The sequence below is a fragment of the Hyperoodon ampullatus genome (assembly GCF_949752795.1).
Source record: "Hyperoodon ampullatus genome assembly, chromosome: 7".
Classification (NCBI taxonomy): Eukaryota; Metazoa; Chordata; class Mammalia; order Artiodactyla; family Ziphiidae; genus Hyperoodon; species Hyperoodon ampullatus.
This window is the reverse complement of record NC_136920.1, coordinates 8645131-8652806: the sequence shown is the minus strand read 5'-3', so window position 1 is coordinate 8652806 and position 7676 is coordinate 8645131.

The window sequence follows — 7676 nt, the reverse complement described above, 5'->3', positions numbered from 1 at the left end:
TCCCTCAGGGTTCCGTCTGGCTGGGCAGGGAGGGTGACTGTGGGTCTCCCCAGGAGCGAACCCGCATCAGTGTGCTCTCGGGAAGCACAGCCTCTGCTTAGTTAAAATGCAGATTTCTTCAAACTGCAGAAACCTTCCTTGCTACAAGGGCTACTAAGTAAATTAGTCATGAAACCCAGCTGAGGGCCAGTGAAACGGGCCAGTCACAAAAAGACAAATACAGCATGATTCTGCTTAGATGAGGTCCCTAGAGGAGTCAAATTCACAGAGACAGACAGTGGGAGTGGGGGGGCCAGGGGATGGGGGTGGGGATGGGGAGTGTTTAAAGGGGACAGAGTCTCAGTTTTGCAAGACGAAAAGGTGCTGGAAATGGCCAGTAGTGATGGTTGCACAACGATGTGAATGTACGTAATGCCAGTGAACTAACTATGCACTTAAAAATAGTTAAGATGGCAAATTCTGTTATATCAATATATATTTTATCACAATAAAAATAAATTGAGGGCAATTTACATCCCAGAATGTAGAACATCTTCAGAGGTCAACCACCCGCCTCATTTTACAAATGAAGAAAACCAAGGCCCAGGCGAGCTTTAAAACGTGTGTTCAAAGTCACACAGCTGTTACAGCAGAGCCCAAACTGGCATTCGGTCCTTCACCCCTGCTCCGGTGCCTTTATCCAGCTATAACCACGTGAACTATTTCTCAGTAAAGTTTAAATGCTTGACTCAGCCATTTTGTTTTAAGTAAGGAGCATAAAAAAATATATTTTTTAATATATAAAAACCTCAGCATCATATTATGGCCAACAAGACGGATAAGGGGAAATAAAGACCAAATAGAAAGACAAGAGAAGAAAAGAAATAAGGAAATAAAGAGAAGAAAGAGAGACGAGGGAAGCCCTCAGACCAGGAGAGAGAGGGCAGCCCGCCGAGCATCAACCCCGCCAGGCACAGCACTAGGCGAGGGCGGCGAGAACAAGGCAGGAGGCTCTCACAGGAGGTAGACCCAGGGAAGGAGAAGAGAAAAGGAAAAAAACAGACAGAAATAAGGTCCTTTCAGATCACGACTAGTGCCCCAAGGGCAAGAAAACAAGTAACATTTTGTGAATTACCAGGCGGGGGGCTGGATATTAAGTGGGCCTCTCCTAGGAGGGCGCAGACCTGGGGACCTAAATGGAGGAAGCCGCAGCCACACGCAGATCTGATCTGCAGGGAACGCACCCCAAGCACAGTAACAGCCACGGCCAAGGACCCGAGGGAAGAAGGAGCTGGGTGTGTCCAAGAAAGGTCCGGTCTGATAGCTGGGGGCAGGGACCCCACGGCTGAAGGCGGGACGGGCCAGGCTGCTGAGGCCTCTGGGTGCGTCCGCCTCTCACCCAACATGGTGGTGGAGGGCACGACCTGCTGCGTGTTTGGAAAAGATGCCTGGGTTCGGAGCAGCGAGGACGGGAAGAGGGTGCACGTGTGGGGCTGTGCAGGGGCTGAGACAGAGACAGCACATCTGATTGGGGGGGCAGAGGGGGTGGGGAGGTATCTGGGGTACAACAGGCTCGATTCGCTGAGACTCACTGTGGAAGATGAGGGGAAGGAAGAAGCCCAGGATGGGCGAGCGGAAGTGCCTCCCCCACCTCAGGAGAGATCAGACTGGGGGTGGGGACAGGCTGTCGAAGAGGTCAGAGCCAGGCAGGAAGCCTGGGTGCTTCAGCAAAAGGGTGGGGTTGGAAGCCCTGGGCCTGGGGTAGATCTGCTGGGGACAGAACAGTCAAGGGAGGAGCAGCGGGTGCACCAACGCTGATTCTGGATGAGGAGGAAGAGCCAGCGAAGGAGGCTGAGGGAGGAAAGCCAGGAAGCGCCGTGGGACTGTGGCAGAAGCTCTCGGGAGTTGAGAGCCAACAGGGGCAGAGGCGAGGGCGGGAGGTGGGCGCCCGGGGTCCCACCCAGCAGTGCCAATGTCAGGGGTGGGGCAGCAGCCTCGCTGGGCTCTGGCTCATCTTCTAAAATGGAGCACACAGTCCTTACTTATTAATACAAAGCGGACGAACCTGGCAGACACCCCAGGACGCGCCATGCAGGTTAACATCACCAGCAGGAAACGGCCATCACATGCCTCCTGACGGGCAGCCAAGAAGGACCTGCGGGTGTTCCTGCCACAGATGCCCAGCCTGAGTCTAATCGGGAGGCAACACAAGGCAAACCCAGACTGAGGGCCGTTCCACCAAACCACTGGCCTGGACTCTTCACACGTGTCAAAGGTCATGAGGGACAAAGACTAAAGAACTTCCAGGTTAAAGGAGACTAAAGAGCCATAACAATGAAATGCACATGTGCTCCTGGATTGTATCTTGGATTTCAGCTGCAGTAAAGGACATTAGGGGGACAACTGACAAAATTTAAATAAGGTCTGTACGTTAGAAACGAGTATTGTGTCAATGTTAATTGTTGTACTGTGGTTACTTTAGAGAATATCCTCATTCTTAGGGAAAAAACACTTAAGTGTTTAGGAGTTTAAGGGCATCATATCTGCAACTTACACTCAAATGGTTCAGGGAAAAGCATGAGAATAATGAAGCAAATGTGGTCAACAGTATTTGGGAAATTGGGGTAAGGGGTGTGAGAATTCCCTGCACTGCTTTTGCAGCCTGTCTGTGGGTCCGAAGGAAGTAAGCCGTGCTCCAGCTGGCGCCAATGGAGGAGCGACCCAAGGGAGCCCCCGGGACCCGCTCACAGTGGGTGCCAAGTACTAGCTGGGCCTCAGAGTGGAAACATTTGACTCCCACACCTTTCTGAAAGCCAGTGAACTTCAGATGCTATCCTGTCATCTCCCCCTCGCAGGTCTACTAGCAGCACCTAATCCTCTGCACCGGCTTCCGGATTCAGACACCCACCCACGAGGAGGGAAGCACTTGCCCAGCGGAGCAGCCAGAAGCAGGCAGGCCCTGGCGGTCGATGGCGCACACCCTGGGGAGCAGGTGTGGGATGCAGACCTCACCCTCGTCCTGGGCACCAGATGCCTGCTCTGCTCAGGGCTGCAGGCGGGATCTTCCTCACTTATCTACAGGTGAGCAGCCTTACAGCTGGTGCCACTGGCACGGAGATCCTCCATCCTCCAGGGACGTCTCAACTAGTTCCAGGGAGGCACACGCTCTTTTCTCCCACTTGGGTGGGTTTACTCCTGAGGACGCCTTAGGCACTACGCATTGTCCTGTGGATAAATAGACATTTCTGTCCTCTCCCCAACCACACATGCCCCAACCCCTTTTCCTGATAAAGAAAGAGATCCCTGGAGGTTATGCCCCCAGGCTGGGTGCCAAGTGCCTCCCTAGCTCAGTCAGCAAACAAGGGAGTCTGAATTATCCGGTCTTAGAGACCCACACACATTTCTGCATTTGACCCTCACACATGCTCTAGACAGCAAGAGCTTCCCTGGCGTCCCACTTTACAAACCAAGAAACCAGGGTCTGGGCACTGGGTGGCAGAGGTGGGTGGGGGGCTCTGAATGCCCCGGAGCCCCCTGTCCTGTGCAGATGGAAGCAAACATCGGCCTGGACTTGAGACCTGAGCAGACCCTGGGGTGCGGGAGTGAGCAGGCAGATGTTTATAGAAGGGGAAAGGTCACGGTCCTTCGCTGAAGTCAGAGCAGTGGGGAAAGTGGGCAGAGGGCAGTCACACCCACCGGCCGGCAGCCCAGTGTGAACCTGGAGTCAGCAGGCCTGGGTCTGGGCACCTGACGCCTCATTCCCTCCTCTGTAGAAGTGGCTACCACCACCCCAACCTCGGCAGGTCGTCCTGTGGATCACTGAGCAGGGGCCCTGAGCGCCATGCCTGGGCGATGAACATGGCCGCCAGCGCCATCTTCCCACTGGCCTTTCCTCCCTGATGAGTGCGGGACACGCGAAGGAACCCCCGGCTCTGGTGCCCACACCCGCAGGGCTCTCATTCCCGCCCAAACCAGCGATGCGGCCACCCGCCCAGTGGCTCTCGCTGGACAAGGGCCAGAACATGCGCCCATGGAGAGTGGAGCGCGTTCTTGGGTGGGAAGCCCCGCACCCGACAAGGGAGCCCCGGGGCACTCACCCCGCACCAGCCAGGCACCCAGAGCTGCTTCTGCCCAGGGAGGCCACGCCATCTGCTCGGCCTGAGTCACTGGCCCAGGGTACAAATTTCTCCTGTCCCACAGTGCTGGAGGCAGGGGCGGCTGCCAAGGCTGAAACTGGGGGAAGGGGCACCCCGGAGCAGGAGAGGCAGGGAGGCTGGGCCACGCAGGCAGCAGGAGCTTCACAGCCCAAAGCCTGCTCCCCGATCCCCAGGGACGGGGAAAGAGCACGAAGGAGGGTTCTTTTTTTAAAAATTAATTAATTAATTAATTAGGCTGCGTTGGGTCTTCCCTGCTGCGCGCGGGCTTTCTCTAGTTGCGGCGAGCAGGGGCTACTCTTCGTTGCGGTGCGTGGGCTTCTCATTGCAGTGGTTTCTCTTGTTGCGGAGCACGGGCTCTAGGCGTGTGGGCTTCAATAGTTGTGGCACACAGGCTCAGTAGTTGTGGCTCGCGGGCTCTGGAGTGCAGGCGCACGTGCTTAGTTGCTCCGTGACATGTGGGATCTTCCCGGACCAGGGCTTGAACCCGTGTCCCCTGCATTGGCAGGCGGATTCTTAACCACTGCGCCACCAGGGAAGCCCGAAGGGGGTGTCCTGAGGCAGGACACCAGCCGGGAGCAGGACAGCGGACTTCCTGCTACCCCTGCAGGTGAAAGGCACAGAAACGTCAGCCAACAGGCAGAGTGGGGTCTGGGGAGGCTGGTCAGACGGGGCCCTCGTGGATGCCCGAGGGCACGGGTCACACTGCCCCTCAGAGCCTAGACACAGCCCTGTAGCTCAGTTCCCGGCTTAGTCACAAGCGACCCCCACCTCCTGACCCTGCAAAGCCACGCTTGGGTCCTGAGGACACAAAGGTGAATAAAAATCCTGCTGCTTTCCCAGGACACCTCAGGACTTGGTTAACCCAGCACCCAGCCTTTTCTCTTGTCAAGTCCCACTCCCCTCCCAGACCTGAAACCCAGGGGGTTCGGCTGCCTGGTGCCTCCTAAGGCCTTTCCAGAATCAACTTCAGCTGGGAGAAAACCTGCAGGACAGAGGTGGGCCACCTCACAGAGGCCTCCCTTCCAGGAAGCAGGTCCTTCGTGGCTCGAGTGTGTGATGCACTCACTCTGGCTGTGTCGAGTCTGAGGGTCCGGGCTGGGCCGAAGGAGGAGCCGAATGGGCGGATTCCCGCTCGGGGTGGCGGAGGCAGGCAGCCAGGCACCTGGTGAGGCCCGGCAGCAGAAGCCCAGCGCCTGAGGTGTGAGCGTAGCCAGGCCTCAGGAGACCAAACTCCCTTCTGCAGCCCTCTTAGAGGGGCTGCCTCTGGCATTCAATGGGACCCCCACCCTGAGACCAAACTCTGGCATCTTGCAGTGACCTGAGTGCCATCCCCTCCTCACAGCGCCACTTTCGCAGAGCACTGGCCTTCCCGCAAGCACCGTTGCAGGTAGCATCCCCGTCCCCTCGCTGCAGGGCAGAGCACAGGTGACGGCACCGGTCACAGGAGGGCGGTGTGGGCAAGGCCCAGGCTCCCACCATGGGTGCCACACTGTGCCTTGCTTTTGAGCTTTCGGTTGCGGGATGGGAACCCAGAAGCCCTCAAGGTCGTTGGCAGTTTGGCTGAAAGTCTTCCTTAAAAATGCCGAGGCCTTCGTTAACCAAACCCAACGCCCTGGGAAGCCCTCGTGTTCTGTTGCATCAGCTAACCTTGCCCAGGGGAGCCACAAGTCTTCAGCGAGGGCGGCTGCTCTGCAGACGGACGGCACTCCCCCACTGGCTGGGTTCCCCCAGGGGGACAGGCCCCTTGGAGGAGCCAGGGCACAGCCAGCCTCCGGTCACCTGCCTCGGGGACGCCACTTTGCCTTGCTCAGTGCTAGTGGCACACGTGAGCAAAAATCTCCTTTTCTGACCTCAGAGATGGGGGAGTGATGAGCAAGAGAAAAGCAACCGCCACCGCCCAAAGATCCCTTATCCGGTTTCCTCTCCAGAGAGCCGACAGGCCCAGAGAGGCCCTCTTGCTATTTTTGCAAATGCCAGCTGACAGATCCCTTTCCTTGGCCCCGGGTTGTGCATTAGAGACGGGGAGGAAGACAGCTTTGACTCTCACTTGGGACGTGTAAACAGCGCCAGCAAGAACGAGGCACGGGGAGGCGGGGAGTGTCGGGAACACCTGTTTCTCCCCCGCGGCCTCTCAGCGTGACTCCACAGGCAGTCTCTCCACTTCTCTTCCAGCTTCAAACCTCCCCCCAACACTGAATGGATAAGCTCAGTGTTCTCTCCTTCCAGAAGGGAGTGGTGACGATTCAGTCAAGAGGGCGCTGACGACAACCCGGGGCACGAGGCAGGGGAGGCAGCAACATCGTCTGCCAGGCCCGGCGACCCGACCTGCCCCTGCGGCTTCTACAACATCCAGCACTCGCCAAGCTCCACCTCTGTGCCAGGCCGGTGCCAGCAGGTGGGGACACAGCGGGGACCAGTACACCTCGCAGAGCCTCTACTCTCTCCCAGGCACCGAGCTCCGCACGTACTAAGGGCAGCTGCACAGCTGCCTGTCACTCCCTTTGACAGAAGGAACCAGGCAGAGTGGGATTAAGTCACACTCAGGGTCAGCCAGCAGGGGCAGTTCTGAGCCCACTTTGTACGTCTCCTTCTAGAGCAACAGCGCTGGCCCATTAGGGTGTCCTCACCTACCTAAAGGAAGAAGTTGTGGCTTTCATCAGAAGCACAGCGCGACAGGCACTTGGAAACCAAAAGCCAGAACCCCACTCCTGATAAAAATGTGTTAGTGCCTGAACTTCGGCAGGGCCACCAGTGGGGCTCTGCACTTCTCACCAGGGAGCAGGCTAACAGTGCCAGCAATCATGTGTCCCTGATGAGCTAGGGCAGTTTCAATTCATCCAATAAATCATCAAAATGTCACTAGAGGTCCCATTACTTCAAACCTAAACTACACCTCCCAGGCTGCCTCTTGCAACCAAGAGCAGCACAAAATTCCGCTGTCAAGCCATCACCATCCAAATTTTGGTCCAGACAATAAAGCCACTGGGCTCAGGGCGGACGTGCTCTCAGCCAGAGCAGCCTTGCTGGGATCAGGGTAGGCGGCCACTTGAATAGCTGTTGTAGCCAAGCATGGGGCCCTGGAATGTTCCTTCGAGGATCTGTATTGCTTCCAGCCTAAATATCCCTGTTCTTCACACAGCAGCTCCTGCAGACTCAGAGGGCAACTGTGGGCAGGAGGCACAGAGGAAAGTAAAGCTGCGGCCCTGCTTTGGGGGTGGCTGGCTGATGTGTGAGTTTTGGAAGCCCACAGACTGAACTGTCCGCCCCCAGTCCCCAGGTCCCTGAACACATCCGTCTCAGATGTGTGTTGGAGCAGCCAGATGGGGTGAGAAGAAGGGAGAGCGGGTCAGAAACAGGCCCCAGGAATCTCCAAATTAACTAGTGAGGCTCCTACACAATTACTTCCTACTACCCACCCCCAGCACTAGCATCCCTGCCAGGCTTTATCCCCTGCCCCCAGCCGGCCTCAGCGGCTGGCTGCAAGCAAAAGCAGGTCAGAACCAGAGAGAAAGAGTTCTTGGTGGAGGACTCCACACTGTG